Here is a 21,316-nt window from a genome sequence, read left to right on the forward strand (position 1 = left end):
AACTTGTGAAGACAATGACACTTACATGTGCTTTAATTAAGGTGTTTTGTTGTCTCAAAAGGAGAATTAGACAAGCAAATTGATTCTTATGTATTGCCTTAGATTATTTTGTATTTCTTTTTGCGCCCTGGAGAAATCAAAGCGCAAAAATATTAACATCTTCAGACTTCCGTAGGGCTGAGAATTGAAGGAACTCACATCACACACTTAGGTAATTTTACTCCAGTCTCATCGTGTCTCATTCTCGAAAAGATTGAATATCAAAATGTAGCGTGATGCTTGTGAACCATCGATACAAAGTGTGGCATAAATCTCTCAGTCAAGCAATTATTGGTGAACTAAAATCACATACTCATAAGGTTTGGGTCAGGGCAACCATGTTTATCTTATACAAATAATAATAGTAATGATACGCCAAGGTTTACATTCGTTCACTGTAACATGTACTGTGCATGTGTTACTGCGCATATATGCTGTATTTGAGTATCTGCCAAAATTCAACGGTCAGGAAATTCAAAATTTTAATGGTCAGAGAAAAACACATTTCCACACCTATAAATGAATTGCCATTAGTACTCAAAAATGTTTTGGCATTTTCATGGTGGTTTAATATTACAACAAGCATCTATATCAACGTGGCTGCCTGTAATATATAAGCATTGAGGAAAAACTAAACTTAAAATTTCTAATGATCTGACAGGAAATATATTTTTATATTGCACAGTTGGTTCGTTACTTTATGATTATATACACATGTATATAATTATATAATTATGTACATGTATATGATTATATACACATGTATATAATTATATACACATGTATATAAACCCAAACTCAAACTAGTCTGCAAAAAAGTATCCTTTCGCTTTTGTTGCATTTATTAGCTTTATTTCAGAATAGCGACTGAAATAGTGCCACACAAAGGCAACAATCTACCATATAGCCTACGTAGACTGTTGGGGCAAGTTCTTAGAGCGAGCACCTACAATGTCCAACATGGTGCACGAGTAGGTGGTGTGATCAGCATGTCTCCCGGCTGCCTTTGTCTCCCCAGTGCTGATATTTGCACATCGTGCAGGGTATTCCTTTAAGCCGGAGTCGACCTAGGGGAAGCACAGAACCAGTTCGAATATCACTCGCCACACATACATGCACATTTGCACAAGCACCAGTACACACACATGCAGACGACAACACAGAACGCATTCATCTATCTTGGGCTTGATGTATGGCCTGTCACATTGGAGCGGTGCACCCTCCTGATATATTGTATTCGAAATCAGCTACATCTGGATGTCTTTTTTTTAGGATTAGTGGGGGTGGGGGCGTGCGGGGGGGGGGGTATTGGCCTGGGGGTCTGGGGACAGAGCCAAGCCGCAACGTGGAGGCGGCGAGTGAGATGAGGCCAGAATTTCAGACAATTGTATGTTCAGTACCAGGTAACAAAATATTTCCAGGCAAGAAAGTATTATAAATGTGTGATATATCTGTTAAACTAATAACTAGAGAACAAAATTAGTGGGGGGTGGGGGCGGGGGGGGGGCGGAGAGGTAAATGCACGAGGAAGAAAAATGTGTAACGAGATGTATGCTTGAAATTACATTCAGGGACAGACAGAGGAACACTTAGAGAACATACTGGGGTTAACGGCATCATTCAAACTGTTAAGAAAAGCAAGTGGGCTTAGGGCAGAACCCATTGCTATAAGGGGTGGATGATTGGCAAATGGTGAAGAAAATGACGGAGTGGCAGCCAAAAAAACAGAATGCATCCGAGAGGGCATCAACCGCAGCAGTGACTGAGCAACGAGCTGAGTCGGTGTGCAGATGCTAAGCAGATTATTGCGTCGCGGGATCATGGGAAACGGCAATGCCTCTGACCAGCAGTGGATTCACCAAGGCTGATGATGGTCATAATAATGATTATATCGGTGTGTGAAGAGCTGTATGTGTATAAAATGAGGGAGGGAATGGTAGCTGGCACAAACCTGGGAGCCTGGCGCGTAAGCTTCATACTTACTGCTACGAGCAGCTGTTACTCACACACACCTACCGTACCTCCCCCACCCCTAAAGCCAGGAACAAAAACACAGCCAACAAAAACATTCTGGGAAAAAACATAAGTCCAGTCCCTCAGATAACCGGTTTCACTTTCTTCACAATCTCCTTTATCGGCAATACATTGACAGAAAATAACGTTGCAGAAAAAAACAAGGACGAAATGTAACAACGAATAGCGATTCAGTTCGATGCGTGACGTTATGAGCTTGTGTCACTGGGGCTATTTAGATGCGGGGATGAAAAGGTGAAACACAACCTTCGTCACAGCCATGGATAAGACAGCTAAAATCTAATTTTTTAAATCCACATTTCCACTGTGGATATAAGAGCTTTTCAACTCCAGAAACACGTTGAACTCAGAGATTTTTGTCCCTGTTAACACCACAGTTTGAAGCTAAATATCTGTAACGTTCACCTTCATGGTCACGTGGCTACAGAGATCCAGTGGCAAAGAGATGCCCTGCTCAAAAGATGGATTTTATTTGTGCTGGCTTCATGTAACCACCTCAAAAAGGGGCAGGAGAGGAATTTTACAGTTACATTTAGTAAATTCTACTTTCCTTTTCATTAATGTAAAATATCTAATTGCATGCAAATCGCTGCGTGACTATTCCACAATGTCCATATACAGGTACATATATTTTTTGCACACTTATTTTTCGAGAGAAAATATATCTCACAGTAATTCATACTCATCTATGTTATAAAATAAATATATTGCTGTACACACTTGTTTTTTTGTATAATATGATGTACATGTTACTTTCAAAATATGTACATTTATATGATAAAAAAATGAATTATGGAGCCTGCTAGCATGTGGCGTTCTTATTTGGTTAGTCGCGCTCAGTAAGTTTCCAACTGTGGCCTCTTATAAAAAAAATAAAACTAGAAGCTAAAATGGATACAATGCTTGTTTTTGGTAAGAGCCTACAGACATTCTACTTCATTATTATTTTCACACTGAGGACACCAACGATAACCAGCAAGTGCTGCCTACTGCTGCTGACTTAATCCAGCTTTACCTATCGCCACTGCATTCTAGGAAATAGCCTCCGTCATGTGAACCGAGCCAGAAGCACGTAGCTCTCAAGTTTTCAAGGTCAAAAATAGATAGGGGAAAAAGTGACCCGCGTGACTGAGACTTGCGGATTCCTAACACAAAATTGCTCAAGTTGTGCGATTGTTAATCATCGTGGAGTATTATCCTGCTCTCTCCGTTCATGATCTCGCGCAAGCACGACGACCCCCCCACCAGCCCCGAAGGACCTTGTGTGCACGTGCGCACATGCTAGCGTCGGCAAATTTCCGCAATTGCATTCACAAGCGTGTGTACGTGTGTATGTGTTTGTGCAGTCGTACGTATGTGCAAATGAGTATACCCCCTCCTCGTGCAGTTTGGGGAGCGGTAGTGTCGTGATTAGCGCAACTAGCGACCAGAGTTCGATTACCACTCACGGCCAACACCAGCAGTGACGAATATCTGAACCGGCCCGGGGCCTTCCCAAGGTCGACTCAGCCTCAAATGAGTACCTGGTGTGCTGTGTAGTAAACATCGCCACTGGGGAGACAAAGACGGTCGGGCGTGGTGCTGGCCACACACCCCCTTGCCCCAAGTCTGTTATAGGCTATATGGGGGATCTTTTTTAAAAAAATGTTATGCATTCGTACGTATGTGCAAATAAGTACACCTCATGCAGTTTGATGGTGCCTGGGCTTAGTCAGGAGACAGGCCAGCCCAGCCAACAGGAGGAACAGCTAGTGACCATTTAACTTAAGGACACGCTTGATTCTGTGAATAGATTTGAAACGGGTATTCTGAACTCTTGTTCATCGATTGTTCAATTTGCAATGGATATTTGTGTGGTCTTTCATATATGTATATATTACAGTGCTGTATAAATATTTATGGTCTTGAGAAAACGGTTCCTTTCCCAGAAATAAAGTTTACATAAAAGGTGAAAAATAAATAAATGGGCAATGACAGTGTCATAATATTGATATTACCCTCACTCTGCTGGTATTAATACAGTATTAATCCCTACACTTATTGAATTGGAAGTGCAAAGGTTAATTAGACTCAGTGGTCTGTGGTTACAAATCGTAAAAAAAAAAATTCTCATCTATGCAGGCAGTTTTCACCCGCAACTTTTACATCACATTTCTTTGCGCAAGGTCATTCCTATTCGTAATATTGTTATCACACTCGAAAAACGACACACGAACACACACGTGGCCAAAACACGTAACAGGGTCTGCACATTGTGAGATTAAATGCTTCCCAAAAAAATGTAAGAACGATTTAACACTTGCACTCATATTTGCGTGTTACGCATGCTGTTGCATATTTACATGTGTTACACCACAATGGGCAAACACAGCAACACCCCCCCCCCCCCCCCCACTGCCTCCTGAGTATTAATTACTACGTCCTGTGGGCAATGCGACAATGCTGGGCACCATCAAAAGCTTGACCAGAGTGTAATTGGTTTAATTCCATTCAAAACAAAAACCACAATGGCGGTCCTCCCAAAGGCCGGCCACATCGATTAACTCTAATTGTTTAACGGCCTTGCCGTCGAGCCCGATAAAACGACGGGGCCGATCGTTGCAAGCATTTGGAGCTCATTAAAATGTTCGCCGCTCCATTCCTCCCACTCGCTCGCTCCACGTGGTGACGCCACACGCTGTGCTTGCTTGCCGCTGCAGTTTTTTTCTCTCCCTCCCCTCCCTCTCCTAAAGTCCCACGTGTTTGGAGGATACGGACAAAATAACAAAAAAAAAGGAGGGCGACTAATATAACCGACACCATTGTTATAATGCGAGCAACGCGTGCGCAGCATTTCAAGATTATTTTTTTGTTTTTGTTGCACGCGGGGGCCAACGGGGCAGAGGCAGCAGGCCTTGCGTGTGGGGAGTTGAGGCACCAGTTTAATTAGTGCTTGCTGGTTTCAATTACTCGCCACTATTTTGTGAAGGCGTCTCGAGGGCTGCCACCCTCAAATCGATATTGCACGTTATGAAAGGCTGCGATTATATTGGAGAGAAGGTGTAAACACGCCTTTTGAGAGCGGAATGGGGGGGGGCGGAGTGGGGCAAACCGCAGCGCTGCCTCATAAAATCTGCCTTGAATAAACTGCACGGAATATCATAACAAATGTAATAAATAAATAAAAATATTAATTATCGCTGAGTCCCTCGTTCTTCAAATCTGTTATCACGCAAACAATGATTTGGTATATGTAGCCGTGTATTGCCAGGGGCTTTTTATAATATATTTGTTTATGCAGATACCTTCCACACTTACAAAGCAACTTTGAAAGTGAAAAAAGTATTCATAAAATTCAAATTTAACTTTTGCCGTGCATGGATTCATTCGTAGGCACTAGCCATACCAATCACTCTTTATTGCTTATCTGGACTCAGGGTTTGTAATAATAAAAAATATATATATACATTTTACCATGTTTTAAAGATCCATATTAAATATACGTTCATAACAGAGCAGTACAGCTGTGCACACAAAACTGTGAAACATGTTTTATTTACAGCCAAAAGAGTAGCAGCCCTTGAAATACCTAGGCTTACCCAAGCATTACCAAAAATACACACACTTTGCCAAGCCTCAAACATTTGTTTTATATTGCTGAAAAGTATACCAGGGTAATGGAAGACAAACATTTTCGTCATGCATTCGCCTATCCGCATTCAACTGACAAATGAAAAATGTCCACCGAATGCTGCCATTCAAACGTCACAATATGAAGCTTGTGTGAATGCTACGTTGTCGTAGCAATTTGTAGGTCTTTAATATGAACACAGGCAAGTTTTGAAAAAAAAAAGATTTCACAGTATCAGCGAGCGCAAGCGGTTTTTGCCAATTTTATACACTTCCTTTTGATATCCCCCCGTCCCCTCCCCCCCATATGGGTACAGAATGCAAGGCTCAGGTGCTGCATCAACTGCCAAAAGCCTCTGCCAGTGTCAAATTACCACTGCACATTTGGTATCGTTCCATTCATAACTATCTAACTTCAAGCATTTTGTATTTTAAGTCACAGAACAGATTTCGACCAAGCGAAAAGCTGAAATTCTTTACACTGTCTCTCTACAGGTGCGGATGGGATTCACAGCAATGAAGAAGCATCTAGTTTGGGTGATGTGATCAATAATGATGAAAAAATAGGTAACTGCTCTATCTCTTGTTACAACAATAATACATATTAAGAGTAATGTATAACCCTTTGTCATTCCAATGGTGGGTGAAGGCCTTTCCACATAATATATTAGTCGTGGGGGTTGTTTGGTGATTCTTTATCATGCTAGCCAGTGCGGGTTGGCGAATGGAGTCATCCCTGTCCGGATCTGATGTTATTACTCGCCACTGATGTTTGCTGTAGCCGGATATTGAACTCAGGTTTGCCATCAAATATCCCAATGTACTAAGCACTGTGCGACCACTGCCCTAAATCTCTTGTTTACTGTATATATAATTTAAATGCGTTGTATCATAAAGTCAAAATATTTGTAGATCTTCACTTCATTGTATTCCTGTTGAATTGCTATAGTTTTATTTGTAGCTCTTAGCTCTTACACCGCAGCTCTTAGTGCACTTGATCAATTAAACATGCTTAAGCCATTTAACCCAGAATTGCTACACCATGACCATAACTATGCTAATTGAATGCAGACCTTAGCCCTGGCCACTGTGCGATGATACATGGTGATCAGCTGTTACAGAACACCGTTCACTCGCATTAGGCTAGATTGTACTAATTGCATTTTTAAACTTGTCCTAACCTAGGATATGAAACTTTAAACATATTAAAATATTTTTTTAATGCTGCATACCTTGCAGCGTAGCTTTCTTTCTATTGTATTACCCTAAACCGGCGTTAAAAAGGTCTTCTAATTCAATTTCACTTTAAAATAAGTAAAACTCCACAGTGATAATAAGTGGTATTTTTCACTTAATTAGTAGATGCACTGATATGAGGCGCAAACATTAAACAGGGCATGACCCCAGAGAGAGCTGGGTATATTATATAGGTCTGCAGCACTTATTACTTTCTAATCAATTTTATTACATGAGAGGGGTTCTAATACTGCCAGGGAAGATTGCTTTTGTACCGCCTCGGCTTCGAAATATACTGCCGATCATAAAATTTTAAATTCCTTAAAGAAATCAATAAAGCCATTCAGCCCACATCACTGTAATATAGTGGGCATGGGGGGGGGGGAGTATTTGTGCAGCTCTGACGCCCTAAACGCCACACTCAAGTGAGCTGGGACAGCAACGCCATAGAGTTAGCGCAGAAGACACCACCAGCAAGCAGCAGGCGAAGCGCTGCAAACGGTGCATGCGGTTTCACAGGGCAAGCGCGTCTTACCGATGACATGCAGTAGTATCATTATCATCAGCAGCCTGGGCCAATCCACTGCTGGACGAAGGATTCCCCAAGCCGCGGCCATCTCGCGTCATCATCCAGCTAACACCCGCACACAACCTGAATCCGTCTCTCCGTCGTCTCGCGTGTGCTTTGTTCCTTGGCCGCCACTCCATCATGACATGCGGCGTATCTGTTGTTGTTGTTGAAGAGACAGGTTTCCGTACAGGTACAAATACAGTTCATGTGCCTACTGTGTAGATGGACACCACGTTATTAATCTACTGCTGGACGAGGGCCTCCACATATCTTGAGCGTCATAGCAGTTATTTGACCATGCTTCACCACGCCGCTCAGTGCGGGATGGTGAAAGCAGAGAGCATAGATATGGGAGCACACAAATGCAGTGCGACAATGGATTGTGCTGCATTGTCCTCTGCATTTGACAGGCCTGCAGCAGCTTATGACCACCTGGCATGTATGGCGGTCACCCGTCCAAGTGCTATCCAGGCTTAAACCTTTATTAACTTCTGAAATCTGTTCAGATCAGGCACATTCCAGGTTATTTGGTCATTGGTACATCCTAACATAGTAGATGCGATAATTATTATGAGCATTACACAGGTTTAGTGCTATAATGTACATGTATGTGCAAGCAACTGTGTTGCGCGGGCCAACATTACAACTTAAGTTAGAGATTCAGTACTGGGCTAGATGAAAACGTGGTTACAATACTGGAAGCAAATGTTTAACCAGCAGTCAAAAAATGTCTATACTTCAGCAAGATCCCATGTGTCGACCTCTTGTGGTGTGGTAACATGTGGGTTACTCCATCCTCTTCCAACAAACCAATCCGAACGAGAATTCAAACATTCACCACAAATGTCGACAACTGGTGCATATAGTAGCATGAGCAACATTTGCAGGGCTGCTCCTTGAATTCTAAACCAATAACATGTTCACAAAAAAATAACGCACACAAAGTGAACACGTGCCAAAAAAAAAACATTTAATAATGTAAATATCGTACCTGACCGGCTGAATTCTGTTGGAGGAGGTGTGTGTGTGTGTACGTACGACCCAAACCATCAGTGGGCTTTGCTGATCAGCTTCTGGACAGGGCTGGATCTGAATGCAGCCAACCTCCACAGTTTGGGTCTCCATGACAACCCAAACTCTAGCTGTGGCTCTTATACAAACGATGCTGTATATTGTTGATGGCTTGTCCACTGACTAAGTTGAGCGGAGGACTACGAGAACGACACACGGCCATCGACGACTCCACCGCATGGCCTCGGCAATTATGCACACGCCGAAATGAATTAATTGGGAGAATGTTTAAGTCTTGGCCCGAAAAGCCACCTCTTCCCCCCCCCCCCCCCTTTTAGGGCAGTGTTCAAGTTTATTTTGTTTACTCAGGTGAGAACTCAAGAGACAACGTTCGCCTCGTTTGCAAGAGTGACCCAGATTTGCAAGAGTGACCTGGTCCGCAACAGTGTTATTGACGAACGTGTTGAGTTTTCGTAATGCGTGCTTGTGCACCACTACCATCGCAGTATCACACACAAAAAAGAGCGTGTAATGTTTAAGCGTAAGCATGGTTTGTGGAGGCTGCAAGCCCGCGGCTTGCGTGATGCTGCGTGTACCAGAGTCAGTGGGGGTTGACTGCACTCTGCTGTTCGCCGCTGTGATACCATTTTCAGCCTCATCGCTTCCTTACACAAAGAAAAAAGTACACTTTAGTTTAATATATATAACATTGTAGCCCAGCTCATTTGTTATACAGAAACATGGCTTTTTTTTAAATAGTGTCTTTTTTTTAAAGCAGACTTTTTGACAGCCCGCTGAATATTTCATGGTGCTCTCCGGTGCTGTGTGGTGGACAGTGATTGCACTAAAGAAGATCCCGTAAAGAGCCTTCGCGCTGTATGGCCGACAGCAAATAAATTACAAGAACGTCTTTAAATGTTGCTCCATTGTTCACGGCTTTTATAACGGTACACTAGTAGCATCTTTCGACATCACACGTACACACCCTTCTGCAAAAGTGAGAAATAATTGGACGTGAAATTCCCGTCTTTTTTAAATCGAAACACGCACACGTTATGTGGCACTGCTTAAACAGGTCACTGAAAGTATTCTCAGATGGCATCCCCCTCTTTCTTTCCCGAAGTCTTGAAAAGCGATGGTCTTGTGGTTTGTGCTCCTTGCCCAAGGGTCCAACAGATGAAATGCTGCCATCAGCGAGTAACGCTACTGCTCACGATCAAAATTATCCTCACACTGAACGGCAACTACTAGACACCCATAGGGGCAGAGGCCATGGCCAAAATGCCCAAATGAAAATGACCATTACACGTGAAATAAATAACATTGTATTGCATTAGTAGGCGTGAACAAAATTTTAATTAGCTTATAGTTCCAAGGCGATTATTGGCATATGAATAAAGAAATATTATATACCTTTACTGCATATTTCATGGGAGCTTGTAAATTATTCATCAATTCACTTTGTGTACATAACATCTGCTTCTGGAGGTTCTGAGAAATATTCGAAAAATGTATACTTTAAATTACTGCTTATATGCAATACCTGTCGAAAAGCGTGTGGATATTCCCCCCCCGCCTCCCTTCAAAACAATACAGAGTTTAGATTCCATTACACCAGGCATTTCTGTGAAACTGGAGTATAATTGTAACAAATAGTTTGTCAGTGAGTTGGCACCTGTGAGGAGCATTACATGCTGCAGCTGTACACTCAAGACTCATTGCCAAGACGTGGGGAATGCAAGCGAACATGTCCTGTTAGCATTCTCGAGTAAATAATTACTTGTTAACCTGAGTCCTGTTCCTCTGCCAACGTGCAAGGCTGGCATTTGGCCAACGAACAAAGCTCAGACACAATTACATCACCTGCAGTTAATTTTGTGACCACATCTTGCAAACATCGGTTGATGTCATCCTCTGTTGAAGAGGCCAGAGGGACTACTGAAAGCATTACCTACCTCCGATATCTGAAGTAGACCTCTTTTATACTTGTATTATCTGTATAAAACTGCACTCTCTTTTTTCCCTACACATGTATGAAGGTGAAGAAGGTAAAGGTGCAGGCCCTGAAATGTCTCACTCGCATCACCGATGGCGCAAGGGCCTCCACTAGAGCGAGCTGTAGAGAACCCCTCTGGAGGGTACTTGGCCTACTCACGCTGGCCAAGACGTAATGGAAGAAGTGGGGATTGACCACACTTTATCCTCTATCACACTCGGCCTACCCGATCTGCGAATTGTGCAGTACGCATTTTAGATGCTGGGTGGAAAGAGGTGGGGGGGGGGGGGGATTTAGGAAACTTGCCCCATTGGTTCAACTGCCGTGCCTGGAGACCATAATGTACCGACGAACTCTGGATTGCAAATCCACTGTGATAAGCATGGCATCACGGCATCCTGCTTATACGTGTATACGCCATAAGAGTACACATAATATACAATTTTATACAAATTATGCTGTCATTTATATTTGTCGATGGAACAAAAATACACAGAGCATTAAACAGGGTCTGAGGTCAACTGGACTTACTGAAAACCATTGGAAAATAATTCCATTAAACTGTGCATGAAAGACATTTCACTCTTGAGCAGCTCATTGGAAGGGTGTGGGTTCACATCACCAGGTCAGTTATGCAGAGATATTCCACTGCAGCCCCCCGCCCCCCACACACTCGTTTAATGTAGTGGAAAGAATGTTATTATATCAGCGACTGGGAGATTATTAATTAAAACCACCCGGCTAATACCCCTTGTCTGTCATGTAATTCAGCCGCTTTTCTGATGACATTTATTCCTCCGTGCTTTAAATATTCATAATGGAGTTACTTAGCCGTGCACTGGATGAATCCGTAATGAGGCAACGGGCCGAGTGAAATATGTACGCAGGAATAATCTGTCTGTCTGTAACCCCTGCGTTCCCTGCGGGTTCTCTGCCACTTAACTGTGAAATCTGCATCTCACTAATAATCAGTGCAGGGTTAGTTCCAGTAAATTAGTTTCAGAGTTGGCATGTTTCTTTTTACCCTTGCCGTCAGAAAGTGATTCAAGCGGATGGTGCGTCATGTTGAATCCAGCTTTGAGACACTTTTCCTGTGTGTTTTTTTATTATTACGTTCCAAGTTGTAGGTCTGCACTTGTTTATTTCTTCTGGTTTTATGTGGCGGGGGAGGGGGCACGATATGTGGCGTGCTCCTGCGACTCAATATAGAACTACACAATCTGTGTCATCCATATAATGCTTCATAAACAAATAGAAATAATTGTTGGGAGCGAATAAACTGGAAAATGCAACAGAATGTGTACACCTGGTGAAATTATTTTCAGGAGGATCAGGATTACAAGCATGATATCATGAAGCAAATAAGAGCAGGAATTAGTATTTTTGTAAAACTGAATTTTATCATGTAAAGCCAAATACCAATGTGCCCACAGAAGACGGATTTAAATACTTAGATAGGATATATGCATCTGTCCATATTACATGTGTAGTGGCCTTATTGACGTCGAAGACTGTTCACTTGAGGCAACACGTATTTATTACAGACGCTTCAATTACAGTAGCGAATCTGATACTTGAAGAGGTAACGGCCTCTTCGCCCGTACTCTATAGAGGGAACGTTCCCCGAGCTTTAGCCTACGCGAGCTCCCTGGTTCCCTCTATCCTGGTCCTCTCTCAGGAGGCTATCTGACCTGGCCCAGCTTCGGCGCAGGTCCCGATCACCAGCCACACGAGCCCGGCCCTCAGAAGGACATCGGCCCTCGCGGCTCTGGTCTCGCACCCTAGCTTGCCTTGCCCGGGCCCTCAAAAGGACAGCGGGCCAAAGGAGTTCCAGGGTCTGGCTAGGCGATCCTCTTTCTTCACTGGCTCTTCATCTTGCTTGAGTCGAACTGCCTCTCAGCTCCCCGGGTCCCACCTTTTATACAGTCCCTCACTGAGGGGTGGGGCTGGGAGGGATCACAGGATCCCCCACAGCCCCCCAGGGTGGTGGCCGTAGCGGACGTGGTTGTGGCCACCGTTATACAACCGCGTGTCACCCTCCCGTAACACCTCTACACATGTATCATGAACATGGACAATGAAACTACAGCTTAACAGTATGCAAAGCAGCATGGGGAGATGAATAACTGGAAATCAAGTTGATAGAACGAGGAACATATAGATGAGGGAACAGATGCAAGTCAGATACAGTGACACCTTGGATTGCGAGTAACTTGGTCTGCGAGTGTTTTGCAAGACGAGCAAAAAATGTATAATATTAATTCGATAAACGAGCGAGGTCTTGCAATACGAATAGTACGTATACGCTTTGTCTGCCGAGCGTCACGTGATCACAACTGATATGCGAGTGCTTTGATATACGATTGCTTTGGATTACAAACACGTTTCCGGAACGAATTATGCTCGCAATCCAAGGTTTTACTGTACATCACATTGACTTCCAATGACAGTGAGTGGACTTGGATAAGACACATGGCAAAGAACAGAATGGCCGGTGGACAAGAATCGTGAAAGAATGGCAGCTAAAGGAGGGAAGATTCCCGAGAGGATAACTACCGCAGAGACGGAACAATGAGATAATCTTCCTATGGATTGTGGTATCACAAGACCATCAGGGATGTTGATGGTATGGAGAGACATTTATCCAACAGTGGATATAAGATGGCTGGTGATAAAATTTGAGTATTATTGTTAGTGTATGATTCACTGGCATATGTTTATTATTTTATGCAAGTTATACTGATATTTGCTAAATGTGTCATTCAAAATCAAAGTCAAGATGCCATTACGGTTATATCTGTTGATGGCACAAAACGTCAACATACAATGCATACGGATATTCTTAGTTGAATAAGATCTTTTTGTTCATATGGAATGTATTTTTTTAATGCAAGGCAGTGACACTGTTTCCACCAGGCCCATGAACTGAGGCCTCACAAAGCAGTTTATTTATATGAAAACTCTTTTTTTCCCTCTCTTTCTGAATAAATGTGCGGTTTAAAGCTTCGCGGTCACAATTCCAATGCAGGTGCCCAGGGGAATCGCACTGCAATGCAGTTCCTAGCCTAATTATTGACCCCCAGAGACAGCTGCCAGGTTAAAGGTCAGAAAGAGGTCAAACTAAAGCCAGCCCACCTATTATTCTGGCAGGGTTGAAGGATCCTTTTACTGCGCGGAGGTGCCGTACATTAATAATGAAAATGAACAGTGTTACACACAGACGCACGTGAGAGAGTAAAGCCGCGCGGTGCGAAGCCACACAGCGGTCATAGGATGAAATGTATTTTGATTTAAAGCTTTCGTGACTGCAGGGATTCATATTCTTGGTTCATTCGGTAAAGTCACGTAGAAGGGAAACAATAAAATAATAAAAATATAAAACAATGAAATTCTCACGACGTTTCGACTGCAACACAAGCAATCATCATCAGGTGTGAAACCCACAACAAGAAAATTTGAAAAAAGTGGCAGTTTTTTAACGTTAGCACCACGGATAGCGATTTGACAGTTTGTTCAGATGGACGAGTCCATCTATGTTCGGAAAAGAGGAGGGGGGAGACGAAAAATAATGGATGCGGTCTGAAAGCCACCTTAAGCGTGATCAATCAATTAAGACCCGAAATTGTTTATCAAATCCTTCCAATGATTGCTAAGCCAGAATCCATCTTCTCGGTTGAAATTATCTCTGTGTTTGTATATGTGGATAGCCTCATGAACGAATCTCTCATGGTAGCCATTATATACATACATTTAGTAGGCTAAATGTATTTTCTTTTATCTTGAAGAAGTCAATGTCATGTGAACTTACTGAATTATAACAGTGATCTGCCACGGCCGAGGTGTTGGTCCTACCGTGTTTCAGGTCTGCTTTGTGTTCACGAATGCGGTCCGAGACATGTCGTGTGGTTTCTCCAATGTAACTACTACCACAGAGGCAACTTAGTTTGTAGACGCCAGGGTACTGCATGTCCGGATTCACATCTTTTACAGACGGAACCAGATCACGGATTTTATGTAATGTGTTGAATCGGACCTGGATCTTGTGTTTATTCAAGATTTTGGAGATCTTTTTTGTGATCCCCGCAATGTAGGGTAAAGTGATGATTTTGAAAGGCTCCTCAAGAGTGTCCTTCTTCATGGTTGGAGTGATAGCTTTGCGGATTGTGTATAATGAAATTAAGTCCATTGTCAATCCACTGCTGGATGAAGGACTCCCAAAACTTTTTTAATCATGGGGGTTATTTGACCATACTTCACCACGCTGGTCAGTGCGGGATGGCGAAGGCAGAGAGCAAAGATATAGAAGCATACAATTGCAGTGCGACAATGGATTGTGCAGCATAGCCCTGTGCTGACCACTATATTGCAAAGCCCTGCAGTGGCCTATGAACACCTGGCATGCATGGTGGTCACCCATCCAAATACTATCCAGGCTCATAGCCTGCTTAACTTCTGAGATCTGTCCAGATCAGTCCAGGACTGGCTCAGATATCATTCACCACTGATGCGAGGCATGGCTAGGAATGGAACTTGGGTTGCTGGGTTAATAGCGGAGCGTACTAACCACTGCACCACATCTCCAAACCAATTTCGTATGTATTACAAACGGAGGTGCATTCTAAAACACCAAAAAGCAGCACATAGCAGAGGCATTCAAAACAACCACTCCCGGGGGACTCTCACAAGTCTTGATACGATGCGTATCAACGCCATGGCAGACACGTGGAGGTTTAGCGGGAAGAAAATCGCACGATAAAATGTCCATACTACCAAGTGTGTGTGTGTGTGTCTGAATGGTGTCGACCCATCCCAGTCAGCTGTCTAATTCTATTTGATTAACAATTGATCATACATAAATGGACCAAACCGGTGAAGTATGGTCATATAACTCTACAACCCACACGATATGGGGTAGGCCCTCATCAAGTTGTGCGTTGACAAAAGGTTTGCTGCCCATATGATTCCATACATACATTTAAACTCTCTTCCGTGGAATGAGAATAAATTCGCATGATGTGGAGTGTGTGATGAATATCCACAAACACGAATAACTGGAAGTTGTCCAATTATCCATCAGCACAGCTCCAATTATCCACAACTGTCAAATCTGCAACATTTATATCACTGACCGTGCTTTATTGAAAAATGTATGGACAAATCTAATTAATGGTACAAGATAATGATCCTGACACATGTTATTACCTTGTAGAAATGTCATTTACAGTAGTATCACATTATTAAAAACATGCTCGACATCTGCATGTTTTTAACGGAGTTGACACTCAGAATTTCTACGTAATTATTATAAGGCGCTGCAAGTCTGAATTACACTGGTGACCGTCATGCTTCATTTTTAATTCCATCAAAACATTTACACAATTGTATATGCTTGTTAAAGTACAGACACAGCAAATTCATGATTTCTAAGGTGTGCAATATCTGATTTAATTATTACCTATTGTAATATTCAGAATCAGAATCTGTATTTACCCTGAAGAAGTTAAATGAGCTATGAAGCTCTTTTTTTTTGCAGATGTCCAGTCGGGGCAGGTCAGCAAATTACATCAACAAAAAATACAATAAAAGATGTAAGAATATTAGTGGATTTAAAAAGGCTACAGGAGCAGTGAGTGGCACAGTAATTCACACACTGCGCCAATAACTCGGCAGCCTTAGTTAAATGTTAAATTCCTGGCCAAGGTTAGCATCAGGGGCGAGTGATATATGATCCAGTTGCGCCTCCCCAACCTCCTTCCCCCTTCACTTTCACTGACCATCATGGTAAAGTATGGTCAAACAGTCCCCATGACTGACAAAGCATGGGGCAGGCCTTCACCAAGCAATAGATTCACAAAGGCTGTCAATTTACGATGCCAATTTCTATATATTGACAAACATTCTCAAATGACCTTTCAAACTGTTAGTGAGCACCTATTAGAGTACTATACCTATTACAAGATGTAAAGTATTGACTGCTCTCTTTTACACGTTTATGCATGAAATGAAAAAAAATATTCTAATATTTGTGATCAAAGTTGTTTATCACCAACAAAGCAGCAATAACGTTTGATACAGCATGTACGCTAAGTTACGACGTTTTCTATATACAATGCTGTAATGCTATTGGACATTGACAAAAGGCTGTTTTATTTATTAGCCTAATTTGTTGCAGCACAATTACAGCCTACTGGAAGGCAGCAGGCGGGCTTGTCAACACTCCCCGGGGCCCTGTAGGGTAGGCAATGCTCTACGATTAGAAAATGAGCTCCTGAAACGAGCCAGGCTTCAACCATCATTACGGCGTCCCGGTGTATCTGTTGGATGAGCTCACTGGGGGGCCACAAAATCTAGTGATCAGAGTTGAGGGCAAACATTAACGCTTTTTTAATATTGCATGGACAATAACTCGGAAACATTTTGCGACATTAAGGCCTTGCTAGCATAATAGCAAAAGCACGCCGCTGATGAGCCGGGAGTGAACGTTCACGTAAATATGCTGACTGTAAGAAAATGTAATTTAAAAAAATAGAGGACAATTATAAACTTTCAAATACGGAATGAAACTGGATAGATATATGGTAAAGGCTCGGCCAAATAATGCTTGGCTGGTAGTATATTTTTTTTTACCTATTTATGAGTTCTTTGTTTTGTTTTTTAAGTGTAGGCTTTTGCAGTTGAGCTGTATAGCTTTCCTGATGTTTTCAGTTCCTGAACAATCTCCCAGCATGTGGAGCAAAACGTCGGACATCATGCCGAACAAAACGCGACACAACCAGAAAAATATATATCATTTGATACGCACCACAATCTGTGGAATTTTAATCTGCCAAATACTTTTGTCATTAAGAGCCAGACTTATAGAAGGCACTCTTTTCTTTCTCCTGTACTGACCACTATAAATACACACATATACACACAATGGCCTTCAACAAAGCTGTTCTGTCAGCAAAAAAGACAGCGCGGGATCCAGATTTCACTACTTCGGCTTTCAACCTGTCATTTTTTAATGACATGTGAAAGAGGGGAGGAAAAATTGTCTACCGATGATTCGCTTCCGCTCAAGCGAGATTCCGGCCCTGTGGGGCCCTCGGCCAACCAGACACGTTTCGTCACGGCCAGTGCAGCTGCTGTCTGGCTGACCCTCTCTCTCTTCCACTGTGCTCATCGTCGTAAACCGGGTACACATTGCGCCGCCAAGCCTTTGTACGACCACGGCACAACGTGCAACACCACCACGACCACGACCACCACCTAATGTGCGCACTGTCTTCATCATCGTATGAACCACACACACATGCACGACTGACCTTTCATGAGAGTTTACAAAACTACGCAAGATCATTTAAGCGTTTTGAGCAACAAATTTCCCTCTTTTCTCAGAGCCCCGTGGTGCAAAGTGTGATCTCTGCTCTCTCATATGAATTATGGCCAAAATGACAGCCTACTAAATGTATGTATATAATGTTCTTTTACAAGGCAGTGTGAATGATGAATATGGTGATTATTTTTATTTCTAATGCATTTTATGTAATGGTGGTATTCTGCAAATTAATTGGTATATTTGTATGACACTTTATCATTGTACTCTTTTTTTAGGACAGTAAATATGCCAAGAGTTATTTTTCACTCACAACTGGCCTCAATTTCCAGTTTTATTCCAGGATCTATAAAACATTTTGTTGGGAATAGCTTTGCTACTTTCAGTTTTTTTTATGCTTACAAAAAGAGAGAAGTCCCTTTAAACTTTTTTGATCTGGAAATATTCAGCATCAGGCCACAAAATGGTAAATGGGATAAGATGCAGATCGCGGTTACGACTCACAGACTTTATTAAGCTAGTGGAACACTATCCGCTCAGAAATATGCGCCAATGCCAAAGCCAACAGCTTGCTTAATAGCCTTACCGTCTGCCCTGGAAAACTTCTCTGTGCAAGTGCTTGTTGAATAACTGTACCGCTAAATGTTTCAACATACTGCAAGCAAGAAGACATCATGAAAGACATGTGGGTACTTAAAATAAATGGTAAATTTTTCCCACATTATGTAGTCTTGCAAAATTTTCCATTTTTGAAGGTCAGCTTATTTTTGTGGGTTACTTTCACTCATACAGAGACTGCGCAATGTGTTTGCGCACACACTGCAATTCATAAACAACTGTTTCGTTGCCTTAAAGTTGACATCACTGTGTTGTTTTTCTAATGCAATGCGAAATATCTCTAGATTAAAATGTGACATTATCCAAATCATTACTCAGCAATTGCAACACAGGAATTCATATTAGCGTGGAAATGACGGCATTGTTCGTGGCTGCACGTCAAAAAAAAACGAAACAAAGTTAATTTTGGAACACGAAAACTTGTTTGTTTTATATTCTTAGCTCTTTCGGTAAAGTCACGTTGAAGGGAAACAATAAAATAATAAAATATATATAAAACAATAAAAATTCTCACGTGACTTTACCGAAAGAGCTAAGAATATGAATTACTGCAGTCACGAAAGCTTTAAATCAAAAATTGTTTTACTTAAACGAGACGGAGCGCGTGAAAAGAGAGAGAGAGATTATGATCACGCGATCGGACGGTTTGACGAGGTTCTTCTTTTTTTTTGCATTCAATAAAATTGTTACAGAAAAGCGGGGGTTTTCGTTGTTGTTGTTGCGATCACTCGCTGTGATCCTGGGAACCCCTCACAAACCATTTCTCTCCCCAGAGCGCTGAGCAGAGACAAACAAGCATCGCGCTCGCCATCGGCGGGAATGTTTCGTGTCGCCCGAGGATTGTCGCGCTGTCACTTCGCCAGGGGAACCACGCCAGTGCGTGGGGCGCTGCGCTCTGACAGACACGCAGCAGCTCCGCAAATTGTATTTCAAAATATAACCCCCCCCCCAAAAAAAACGAGAGAGAGAGAGAGGGAGAGAGGATAAAAGGCTGCGGCGTGTGAATAATTAATGAGGCGTGATGGCTGGCGGCCCCGTTTGGGCGTTTGGGAGGGCGGAGAGAGCACAACACCCGAGTGTTTTCTCTTTTTCTAATGTGGGGATCGTGTAGCCTGCAGCAGCAGCGGCGGCGGCAGAAGAAGAAGAAAATGGCTCTGAATTATGTAAAGGGGCGACTGAAGTGACACGCGGGCCACACAGCCGTGCAGCACTTTGCCATAATGGAGATGCTTAGAGCGGTAGCATGGTTTACCGGAGAAACTACTCAAATGGCAGGAGTGATCCGAGTGAATTATTTAACTTTGTACATCAAGAATAAAAATGCCGCGCGTTTATGTAGGGTAGGTAATAAAAGAGTAAAATGGGCTCAAGAAAAACAAAGTCTCATCGCTATTTAGCATGCTATTATTAGTGACGCGGCCCCGGTAAACCGCGCCAACAGTGGGGGAAATTACGGTAATGAAAATGAGGATGATGAGGGAGCCACCGTTCCGTCCTGCATTGAAGTCGGCATTGACCCTGCACTGCACTGATCCCAGAAATTAAACCAGTTTCATCATATCGTGATGCTTCAACAGAGGCCGTAGCCAAGTCAGTGAGAAGCCTCCATAACCACCACAGTGTGCAAAGTTCAAGCCTATATCAGCTGATCATTAGCGATGACTTCCTCATATATATGTAAAACTTAACTAAAATAACACTACATTGATTTGTTCACTATAAGACAAACATTTATATTTTTTAATTGGCACCGCTAACACCCGTGATGAGAATTTGGACCCCTTATATTTTTAAAGATGCATAGTGAGACTGCTTACATCAATACAAATATTCACACTGATTATATAGTATATGTTTAAAGTAAAAGGCAGTACACTTGTCAAGTTCTTATTTACTGCACAAAGGTTTCCCTCGGGATGTAGTTTCAAAATATTATTGTTTGCATCAGATTTACCAATAATTAAAAAAAGAGAGACTCAGTGCCCACAAATATAATGAGCAAATATTTCAAAGGCTGCCCATAGGAAGCATACAATCTCACACATTCTCTAGCCTTTCAGAATTATTTAATTAAGAAGTTTCTTTTTACACCTTGCATGTGGTAAAAATGTAATTAGCCACATTCTCAGCAGCAGCAGCAGCGAGGTGGGGTTCTGACAGTTTGTTCCGCACTCCGTTGCGAGCCACAGGCAGTGGAATCAAATTAAAGCTCACCCCATGCATTAGCGTCCGAGGGATCCACAGTCCACGCCACCAGACATTCAAAACATCTCCACGCCACCGCTCCTTACATTTGTCCCGCTGATGGCAATTTGCATGGCACTCACCGGGCATACCGTTCGGAATAAAGCAATTTATGGGCAAAACCTCGTGGGGGTCGCATCTGTGTCGTTGGCACCGCAGAAGTCCTTCGCTGGATACTCGTGGGTAACGTGTATGTGTTTATTTGGTGCTGTAATGTGTCTAAATCTGGCCCCTAAACATTTTTATTACAAAAATTGATATCCTCAAGTAACACTTCCTCCAAGTATTAAGAACAACTGACGATAGGTACCCCGGGTGGGAACATGATTCAAACGATCTGATGTGGAGCCGAAAACAACAACAAAAAACGTGTCAACAGCGCAATGCGGCAACGTTATTAATAGTGATTAAAATATATATCACGTACATTAAAGCAAGCTTGTGCAAGCGAGTTTAATAAAAACGAATGATTTGATGACTTACTTTCATTTGAATGACAGCATTTATTTGGAGAAGAAAATAAACCACTTTAACAACAGAACATGGTAATTTTATGAAACAGCATGGCATCAACTGGCACGATCGCTGACTTAGGTTTAAAGCCAGGTAAAATCAGCGGCTCAAATCGTCACCAAAGTTG

General features: G+C 42.4%; 1 long non-coding RNA gene across 1 annotated transcript; it reads right to left on the reverse strand.

The window, feature by feature from the left end:
- Positions 1-504: 504 nt before the first annotated feature.
- On the reverse strand, positions 505-9,854 carry LOC142924148 (uncharacterized). Its single transcript, XR_012941307.1, has 2 exons — positions 7,454-9,854; positions 505-1,106 (listed from the first exon to the last, which is right to left on the reverse strand). It is a non-coding gene; the product is annotated as an uncharacterized LOC142924148 (long non-coding RNA).
- Between the last annotated feature and the right edge of the window lie 11,462 nt (positions 9,855-21,316).

Source organism: Petromyzon marinus, chromosome 9 (genome assembly GCF_048934315.1).
Source record: "Petromyzon marinus isolate PM22_M1 ecotype Great Lakes invasive population chromosome 9, UKy_Petmar_22M1.pri1.0, whole genome shotgun sequence".
Taxonomy (NCBI): Eukaryota; Metazoa; Chordata; class Hyperoartia; order Petromyzontiformes; family Petromyzontidae; genus Petromyzon; species Petromyzon marinus.